Genomic DNA, 11,361 nt, shown 5'->3' on the forward strand with positions numbered 1-11,361 from the left:
ACCTTTTCCTTCTTTCTTGTCTTCTTAATGACTTTTTGCTTTCTTCATATATGATGTTCTTGATGTCATCCACAACTCTTCTGGTCTTAGGTCTTCAGTGTTTAATATCTCAAATCTGTTCTTCAGATGATCTCTAAATTCAGGTGGGATATATTCAAGGTCACATTTTGGCTCTTATGGACTTGTTTTCATTTTCTTCAACTTCAGTTTGAATTTGCATATGAGCAATTGATCATCTGTTCCACAATCTGCCTCTGGCCTTGTTTTGACTGATGATACAGAGCTTTTCCATCGTCTCTTTCCACAGATGTAGTCAGTTTGATTTCTGTGTATTCCATCTGTTGAGGTTCATGTGTATAGATATCTTATGCTGTCTAAAGAAGGTATTTGAAATGAAGAAATCATTGATTTTGCAGAATTCTATCATGCGATGTCAGTATAATTTCTATCACCAAGGCTATATTTTCCAACTTTTGTTACCAACCTTTGCATTCCAATGACCAGTAATGATCAATACATACAAATTGCATGTTTGATCAATTTCAGATTGAAGAAGTTGGTAGAATTCTTGTATTTCATCCTCACTGGCTTTAGTGGTTGCTAAATTTGAATAATAGTGGTATTAACTGAGCTTCCCTTTAGGCGCACGGATATTATCATAGATAGCGTTCTACCTCATGACTGATCTGGATATGTTCTTTTTGTCAATGAATGCTACACCATTCCTCTTTTATTTGTCATTCCCTGCATAGTAAATCATGTGGTTGTCAGATTCAGAATGGCCAATACCAGTCCATTTCAGTTCATTAATGCCTAAGATATTGATGTTTATTCGTTCCATTTCATTTTTCACAATTTCCAGTTTTCCTAGATTCATACTTTGTACATTCCATGTTCCAAATATTAATGCATGTTTACAGCTGTTTGTCTTCATTTTGAGTTGTGCCCCATCAGCAAATGAAGGTCCCGCGAGCTTTACTCCCATGGACTTTACTCCATTTGCATCATCACGGTCAACTCTACTTTGAGGAGGCAGCTCCTTCTCAGTTGCATTCTGAGGCCTTCCAGCCTGAGGGGCTCGTTTTCTGGCACTATATCTGACAGTGTTTCTCTGCTATTCATAAGGTTTTCAGTGATAAATATTTGGAAGTATTTCATCACTTCTTCCTAGTCTGTCTTCATCTGGAAGCTCATCTGAAGCCTGTCCACCATGGGTAACCCTGCTGGTATTTAAAATACCTGTGACATAGCTTCCAGAATCATAGCAACTCATGAGCCACCACAGTACGACAAACTGACAGATGAGTGGTGGATGTTTCCTGACTAGGACATGGAATAATACAACAATTTTTGCAAGTATTTTATTATCACCCCTTTAGTGATGTGATAATTTATTAATTATACCAAATAAATTTCAAATTCCTTCCAGGAGCTTCATTTATCCTGCATTTGTTCTTTTCTGTTTTGTTTGTACTCCTGTTATGTGTTAAACACCGAGGTTATGAGAATATGAGCTCTCCCAGAGAGTCCTTGTCGATTCTGTTCTCTGTTGTATCTTTGGCGTCTTGTCCAGAGATTAGCACTGAGTAGGTGCTCATGAAACATTTGTTCTCTGGAGTACAAACATCACATTCCCGAGATAAAGGACCTAGGTCAGGTGGTCTTTGCTCTTGACTCCTGAGAAATAACCCTTGGGGTAAGTGGGGTAGCTTGGGCTGGGACTTGCAGGCCACAGCTGAGGATTTGTACTACTGAGTAGGGACTGGCCAGCCCAACAAGACTCACCTGGAAGGTTGATACCACCTGGCCTCAGGAGGAGAGCTTCCTGGTTGGAAAAGTGAGGGTGACATGCCCTCTTTGAGACAGCAGTTCTGCACGGAGGACCTTCCCAGACCTTGCCTGTGGGAGTACCTTGCTTAAAGAGAGTAGGCATCATGATAAGGTCAGGAATTTACAGGGGAACCATAATGACATTGTAGGGACTTAGTAATGGCCCCACATGGTGTCTAGAACTTTAACACTCTCCTCAAGGAAACCCCAGAGCACAGCCTGCAAGAGCAGGCTCTTAAAACCAAAATTGTGGATGAAGTAAAGTATGTCAATGCCTTCTCATTTCCCCATTTAGTATTCTTTCTACCTGCTTAGGAAAGTACCTTGACTTTAAGTCTTCAAGACCCTCTACTGACCCCTGAAATCTCAGGGTTCCCACCCAGGAGGCCTGACCTTCCTGTGCTTTGGACTTCTATTTGGGAATCCACACCTCCAAATACGTTCCCTCACTTTTTATGTAACATTTTCCTTAAATTTCAACACGTTGTGTGATTCATTGCTTGTTAAATGTGATTTTTATATCTTTGTAAGAACTTGTACATGATTCACAAAACCAGGGGTAAAATATCCTTGTTTGAACCTTATGTCCTGAGTTTTGCTTCTAAAAATACCATTGATGTGCCTATCAAAACCACCCCCAATTTGGAAATGGTCTGACAGAGTCACATTGAGGGGTTGATGACATGGTGGTAGTGTTCCTTGGAGCCAGTTCTGACTCATAGTGACCCTGCATAGGATTTCCAAGACAGTACATCTTTACGGGAGCAGAAAGCCTCATCTTTCTCCAGTGGAGCTGCTGGTAAATTCAAACTACTGACCTTGCCGTTTGCAGCCCAACTCATAACCCATTACGTTGCTAGGGCTCCTTGTCAATGACATAGCAAAGCTTAATAATTGCTCTTCCTGGAGATAAGGGTATTGCAGCATGCACAGTCTTCACTCAGAGAACATTACCACTCTTCCCTTTCGTACTCATCTTGCTAATCTGGTTTGCGAGAGAGAGTCCTTTCCTTCTGAGTCTCAAAATCATTATCAACACACAACACAGTGACTCAGCTGCTATCAGTTGAGTGGAATTGGCATGTGAGAAGCCATTTATCACTGCTGTAAAGGAATGACTCTTTAATGGTAGAGTTCTACCATTAGAGAGTTCTGACTCAGAGGGACTCCTAGTTTCCAAGGAGCAGCTGGTGGGTCTGAACCGCTGACCTTTTTGTTTGCAGTCTAGTGCTGATCCTACAGTGCCCGGGTACTTAAAAGGAGCTAGCTGCATAGGCAGCTTCAATAACCAGTAAATAGGTGCTTTTGAGTGAATTCTGACTCATGGTTCCCCCATGTTTATCAGAGTAGAACTGTGCTTCACTGGGGTTTCGATGGCTGATTTTCTAGAAGACAATCAATGGGCCTTTCTTCCAAAGGGCCTTTGGATCGACTTGAACTGCCAACCTTTTCATTAGCAGCTGAGCATATTGACTATTTGCACCACCCAGGGACTCCAGGAAAGTTTCAGTATGGATAGTTAATAATACGAGAAATTATGATGTAAAGTTTACTGATATAGTGGTGGTGGTGGTGGTGTTAAGTGCAGTTGAGTTGGTTCCAACTCATAGCGTCCCTTTTTATTTGTATGTTTAGAGCCCAAAACTGCTTTTTCATGTAAAAGTATACAATACATTTAAAAGGCTAGCGATTCAGATTTTTTAGTGTAGATCTAGATTTAGATGTAGACTATCATGAGAAGTCACGCTACACTTTTCTCATTCTGTCCTTTCTTAAAGTCTCAGGACTGTTGCTTCCTTTGTTGCTGTGCCATTGTGTACTGTGCCAGTCAGCCTGCCCACCACTTTGTGCTTTCTCTGTATCATGATTTGAATTGTGTCTCCCCAAAATGTGTGTCAACTTGGCTGGCCATGATTCTCAGTGGTGTGATAGTTACATAATGACGGAACCATGTCGTCCATATTCGGATCTAATGTGATCAGCCCATCACTTGTGAGGGGATTCGGGTGGGATGCAGCACCCTTACTCAAGTTGTTCTTGACCGGACGTCAGGGAAGTTTTTTGTGACCTGCATCACCCTAGATCTTACAGGAGACAAACGGAGAGAGAAGTGAGCCGAGAAGCGGGGACCTTGATACCACCAGGAACAAAGAGCCAGGAGTGGAGCGCATGCTTTGGACCCAGGCCCCTTACACAGAGAACCTCTTAGACCCAAGGAAAGATTGATGCCAAGACATGTGTAACTCTCCAAGGGATGCCAGGTCCACGGATGTTGAAATGAGAGAAGGACCTTCTGCTAGAGCCCACAGAGATAGAAAGCCTTCCGCTAAAGCTGGCTCCCTGAATTCAGACTTTCAGTCTCCTAAACTGGGAGCGAATACGTCTCTGTTTGTTAAAGCCACCATTTGTGGTATTTCGGTTACAACAGCACGAGAGAACTCATATACTCCATAAAGGAAAGATGACAAATATCAATGGAGACATTGTAAGTGCTGTCTGTTTCTGTTTCTTTACTCCTTTCATCCTCTCCCAAGAGTTCCTTAGCCTCTTTCTCCAGTCCTACTCCTTCATAGAATAAAAAGGTTCAAATCATCAAAATAGGAAGGGTTTTACAAGTATTACTCCTTCCTCATTTTGCCTGCCAAGTGTCAATTCAGTGCAGGTGCTGAGAGATGTCTACAGGCAAATAAGTCATTTCCATATCTCAGAGGAAGGATGCTTGCTGATCTGTGTAAGGGTCAGGATTTTGATTAGAGGCTCCAGTTTGAGGTCAGAGGCCTCTGCTTTTCTTAATCCCAGACTGGAGTTTTGCTTCAGCTGGCTTTTGTCATTATCTAAATCCTGCCGGAATGACTGGAAATTCAATAAGTCAAAATGTAAGACTGTCATCTCAAGCCTGGCAACCACAGACCTATACCTAGGGGTTGTTTATATTTTGTTTGTATCCTCCAGAATCCTGCTTACGCACCAGTTTCTGTTGGGTAATGGCATGTGGAGCCAAGTCGGTAACGGTAATGTTCCTTGTCTGCCTTCTTGGGTTGGTCCTGGAGCTGCCCTGACAATGCCAGGCTCGGGAACTATTTGTTTCTGAATTCTAGCCAAGAAGTCTAACAATTCTCTCCCTTCCTTTCCATTGCCCTCTTCGTCCTTACAAATGCCAAGTCTGGGCTTTTCCTTGTCTGGAGACAGTACAGGCAAGGAAATGAACTTTCTTGGCATAGGACGGACCACTTGACAGAAAATGTGCCCTTTGTTCCCATTCAAATGCCTTTTCCTCAAATGACATTTCTCTCTAAGACTTCCGCAGACATAGCCGCACCAACTACTTTATTTCTGCAAGGTCCCTGTCAGAAGACTGAGGAGTTGGTGTTAGAATTCTGATTTTTCTGAGTGGGAAGCAGTAGCTCAGAAAGGAAAAATGATTTGCCTAGGCAGGCATTTAAGTCAAGCAATTCTGTTAGCTGTGCCCAAATCCATTCTTTAAACTTATTTGAAAATCTATTCAACTCCTAGCAACCATGTCCAAAACAAAGGAAGCAAACCCTGTATTTACCGTCAGAGGATGGATACAGGTCTGCTTGTTCATCCCTGATTCTGCCATACATTGTTATTGTTGATAAATATTGTCGAGTCAATTCCGACTCATAGCGATCCTATATAGGGTTTCCAATGAGTGACTGGTCGGTTTGAACTGCTGACTTTGTGGTTCAAACCGACTTTGCAGTCTAGTAGTTAACCTAAAATGTCACACCAGGGACTCTAGCCATGCATTTGAGAATTCTGTTTAATTTGGACACACCCAGGCCCAGCCCAGCAGGGTGACAGTCATCAAGGATACCAGATCCTACCTCCTACTGGTCACTAGTTGCTTGTCTATGGGCAAGTCACTTTTCTTCTTTTGGCCTTGGCTGGAAAATGAGGCCGTTGGACTTCAAGATCCCATTGGCTTTCTTCATGGTCTCCTTGGAGTCTGTGACATGGGAAAATGCTAAAATAAAAGCAAAAGGTTAAAACAGCTTTAAAAAGTCAGTATGTATCTCTCTCTCTCTCTATATATATATATGTAGATATAGATAGATATATGGTGGCTGTGTGCTGTGGAGTCGGTTCCGACTCATAGCGACCCTGTACAGGGTTTCCGAGGCTGTAAATCTTTACGGGAGCAGAAAGCCTCATCTTTCTCCCACGGAACATTTGGTAGTTTTGAACTGCTGATCTTGAGGTTCGCAACCTGATTTGTGACCATTACACTACCAGAGCTCCATATATATATATATATATCAATATAATATCTGCAATACTTTAAACAGTAGTTTCTGGTGAACAAAAATATGCCTACTCTGAGCAGTTGCACTCTTGGGACTTTATTTTAAGCAACTAATCAGAGATAGGGTTCGAGAAAACAAGGATGATTGTTGCAGTGCTTTTGTTTTTTAAATAAAGTTGTAATTTTAGAATACTTTTACTTTCACAAAGTTTATGCAATGATAGTTCCCGTATATCCTATCCACCCTCTCCCCTGTCCCCACCACCAGTCTACCCTACTATTAAATCTTACATTGTTGTTACTAAGTGCAATTGAGTCAGTTCCAACTCATAGTGACCCTATATAGGGTTTCTGAGGAGTGGCTGGTGGATCCAAATTGCTGACCTGTGTTAGCAGTTCAGTGCTCATCCTACAGTGCCACACCAGGACTCCATCTTACATCAGTAGGCTACATTTGTCAGTGAATGAACCAATGTGAACGTATTATTTTTAACTACAATTGGTACTTGATTTGGATCTCCTATTTTCTACCTAATGTCTTTAATTGTCATGAGTCTTGAGGCTCCTCTTGGTGGTGACAGTTAGTTAGACTTTTCTTGTTTTTGATAATATTGACAGTTTGCAGGGGGACTCAGTCAAGCATCTTGTATGACATCTTTCAATTTGGGTCTTCCTGATATTTTTATCATGCCTAGACCGAAGTTACTGGTTTTGGGGGAGGAAGACCACATTGGTCACATGCCATGCTTAAAAGAAAAAAATAATATTGTGGTAAAATATATATACCAGAAAATGTTCCATTATAATAATTTTTACGTGTACAATCCAGTGTCAAGTGCCATTCTTAGCACTTCACATCAAGAATGCATGCTATTAACTTGCCTTCTGTAGGGGTCGCTGTGAGTTAGCTCCAGCCCTGTAGTTAGCAGTCAAGTGCTTATCCTACAATAGGGATGGATTTGAAACAGTGGCTCAAACAGCAATGATTGTGAAGGTGATGTGATGTAGGACTGGACATTTTTCAATGACTGAACCAGCAGCTGCTGGCCACACTTGCAATCCTTTAAGGTACCTTTATCTAATGCTGTCTTAAATCAGGACTCCTGGTGTGGCTCTGTAGGATCAGCACTGGACTGTGAACCACAAGGCTGGCAGTTCAATTGCTCCTCAGAAACCCTATACGGGGTCACTATGAGTTGGAACTGACTCGATGGCACTTAACAACGACAACATCATCATTGATGAATAACCTAGCTGAGGTAGTGTTTGCCAGACTCCACTGTTATTTTTTAGTAATACAAGGTCTCAAACAATCTAGAAGTCAAGAGTAGGTTTGGAAATTCAACGAGGCTAAGAACTTTGCTTGTTACACTTACTGTGCACCAAGTGCCACACACAGTTCTAACACATAGTTGTTGTTAGATGCCATCAAGTTGGTACCAACACATAGCAATGTTATGTCTAACAGAATGAAATGTTGCCCAGTCCGCACAACCTAATAATCATTACTGTTTGAGCCCCACTGTTTCAATCCATCCCCATTGTAGGATAAACACTTGACTGTGAACTGTGAGGTCGGTGGTTCGAACCCATCAACTGCTGCTCAGAAACTCTATGTAGGGTCACTATGAGTTGGTTCCAACTTGACGGCACTTAATGACAACATTTTTTAAATAGTAGGCGTTCAATTAATAGAATTTGTTGAGTGAGAAACTTCGTTAGATAAATTAATTTATATAATATGACAGCAATCCTGGCAGTCTCATCGTATTTAGTGGTGTGGAAAAATGTTAATGACATTGTGCAGGGAGCAAAGAAGATGCAAAAACAATTTCTACAGATCCCATTTTCTTTAAAATTGCATGCGTGCATGTGTGTGTGGGTATGCGTGTAGAAAAGGAACTAGAAGAATATGGTAAGTGTTAAAAGTAATTACTGGCTATTGCTGGTGGAAGGATTATGGAGACTTTACATTTTCTTCTACACTTAATATTTAAAAAATTATTAATAAAATTGAATAATTTTTTTTGAACAAAGATTATATAGAAGAATCCTGATTAAAAAGGGTGAAATACAGAACAGAATTTCAAATTCTCATGGAATCTAGACTTTATGGAGCCCTAGAGGCTGGATGAACCCTTGAAACTGTTGCCCTAAAATAATTTTTAAAACCGTAAACCAAAATATATCCCTGAAGCCTTTTTTAAAACCAAACACTAGGTTAGCCTAACTGGGAAAGAACGTCTGCCTTGAGCATTGTGCTCTTTTAAGATTGATCTCTGTGGGACCAAATTAATAACAGTAACAGAAGGTCTAATTAGGAATCTTAGGGGGCAGTAAGTTTATATTAGCAGTCCTAGTGTGGTGCTGTGGGTTAATGTGCCAGACTGCAAAGCCATGCGAACTGCAAGGTTGGTGGTTCAAGCTCACTAGCTGCTCCTTGGAAACCCTATACAGGGTCGCTATGGGTTGGAATCGACTCGATGACACATAACAACAACAACAACAAGTTTATAGTAATGGAGAGAAGAACAACTTAGAAAAGGAGAGTAAGGATAGTTGCACAACTTGAAGAATAATCATCAATGTCACTGAAATGTACACCGAGAAACGATTCAATTGGTATATGTTTTTGCTGTATCCTTAACAATAACAAAATAAATGATCTTTTGTTAAGTGAATTACTTTTGAAATCAGAGAGAAAAAAAAAAAAAAAGCAATGAAAATGGAGAAAAGTTTTACCTCCAAAAAGACTTTCGTACAAGGAGAACAGATGTCCTAATACAATGATCAGCAACTGCATTATTTAGCCATGTATTAGTATCTGCGAAGGAACTGAAATCAGTGGTGCAGCTGCAGACAGGGTGTTGTCCTCAAAATTCTGCAGTTTCTAGGAAACAGGGTACAATAGGCACCATCTGTTTCTGATTTAGAGCTTTAGAGTTGCAAGATCATGAGCTGTATCTTTGTTACTTTCATAACAAATTGTTTAAAGTTAAAGTATGTGTGTGTGTGTTTGTGTGTGTGTGGAGAGTAAAGGGTAGAACCCTATGCACAGGATGCCAGAGTGAATGGCATTATTGTATCCTTTGCTCTGTCCTCCCTGGGGCTTTGCATTTTAAAAACACATGTTGTGGTTTTTCTATGATTATCTTTCCACTTCCTGTGTTATATCTCCCTTACTGTAAATATCCTTTTGTATAGTCATGGTTTTCTTTCCTTGTGCCTTGCATATGTGTCTTTCTTAATTTTCACTCACTTTCTCGAAACTTCCACTCTGTATTTGTTTCTAATATTAGTTTGTATGACCCCATTGACCATCTGCTGCAAAGAACCTCTTTAGAGTGTTAAAGAGCAAAGATGTCTCTTTGAGGACTAAAGTGTGCCTGACCCAAGTCACGGTATTTTCAGTTACCTCATATGCATGTGAAAGTTGCACAATGAATAAGGAAGACCATAGAAGAATTGATGTATTTGAATTATAGTATGAGTGAAGAATATTGTAAGTACCACGGACTGCCAGATGAATGAACAAATCTTGTTTTGGAAGAAGTAGCCAGAGGCTCTTTGGACATATTATCATGAAAGACAGCAGCACCTCAGAAGAAAGTCCTGGCGATCTGCTTCTGTAAAGATTACAGCTAAGAAGACGCTATGGAGCAGTTCTGCTCTGTCACCATGAGTTGGAATGGATTTGATGGGCAATGGGTTTGGATTTTTTGGTGTTTGGTTTCAAACCCCAGCTTCACTTTTTCTTAGCTAGCTGTGTGGTCTGGAGTAAGTGTTTAACCCTCTCTGAGTTTTCCTCTTTGAAAACTGAGGTCAATATTATGTACCCACTGGGAATGTTGCAAGACTGAAATAAGATTGAATATAAGTACAGAGAGGATCTATCTTAGTGCCTGGCACAAATGAGACACTTCACATTTGGTACATTGTACTTCCTTTTCCCACTTCCACACATCCTCTTTACAGCATCGTGCATTATCTTTGCAAAACACCAACATGTACTAAGAGATTAAATCTAAATTTAGACTTTCAGGCTCTCCTCAAATGAGCCCTAGCCCATCCTCGTGGTCTCACTACCTTCCAGTTACATTTCATATACACATGTCCCAGCCACATCAAACTACTAGCTCTGGCCTAAATACATGTTGCTCTTTCTTCTCCGTTTGTCTTTGCACATGCCTTTCCTGCGTCTCTCCGCTTGACAAGCTGTGAAGCCTTCCTGGACAGCCGGAGGCCCCCGCATTTCCCCATGAACACAGTAATTTGCTCAAAGAGCTCTAATACAATTCCTTATTCAAATGTCTCTATCATGTGCTCATCAATTCAGCAAATAGTTATTGAGCCCCCACTCTGTGCCAGACACGGGTGACATTCTGAGATCCTTTAAGAGTAGGTAGGGATGCGGCCTGATTTTTTATATACACATGGGGTCATCAAGAGTGGGAATGGTTTAGGTAACTAACCATTGGGGGAAAGCTAACCCTCAATACTTGTTCATTAATCAAATTGAAAATCATAATGTTACCAAACACTTCCTCATTGGCCCTTTAAAGGCAGAGATAAAGGACACATCGTGTCCTTTACATGTAGCATATTATTGTGCTTATTAACCATTCCAAGAGGCTCAGAACTATTCCTTTGCTTTGAATGTTCTCCATCTGGAAGAGTTTAGCTAATTAAACCAAAGACTGCAGATGAGTTGGCCCCATCTATCTCCAATGGATAAAAAGCTTTTTTTTCTCCAGAGGATTCCTTAGACAAATGTCAAGGGTCAATGTTATTTTTAGTAGCATACAGTTTGGAGAGTCATGTTCCCCCTCACCCCCACCCTGTTTTCTTTACTTATTTCATCTTCAATTTCTAAATCTGGTCACATACTTTAAAACAAAAAAAAAACGTTTTTGCACTACAAACCTTTAAGTTTACTGGTGAATCTTAGCCTGTCACAGAATCATTTGTTTTAACTCTAGATGATGCCCATTTATCATTCTGGAGATTAAATTAGTCATTAATCTATAAAAAGGAAGTTAGAAAAAAGATAGCCTTTTCTTTTTGCTGTTTTTTTGGTAACTGCAGGATTTCTGTGGACGATGTAGATTGAATGGTAATTCAGAGAACACTATTGTTATCCTTCCTTTCAGAAAATTTCAGTTTTCGATGATTAATGTTTGTTATCATTTTCCATGCATCAAGATGTATTGCTCATTACTGGTGACTGGAATGCAAAAGTAGGGAGCAAAGAGGAGGGTCCAGTA

This window comes from Chrysochloris asiatica, unplaced genomic scaffold (assembly GCF_000296735.1).
Source record: "Chrysochloris asiatica unplaced genomic scaffold, ChrAsi1.0 scaffold00075, whole genome shotgun sequence".
In the NCBI taxonomy this organism is placed as follows: Eukaryota; Metazoa; Chordata; class Mammalia; order Afrosoricida; family Chrysochloridae; genus Chrysochloris; species Chrysochloris asiatica.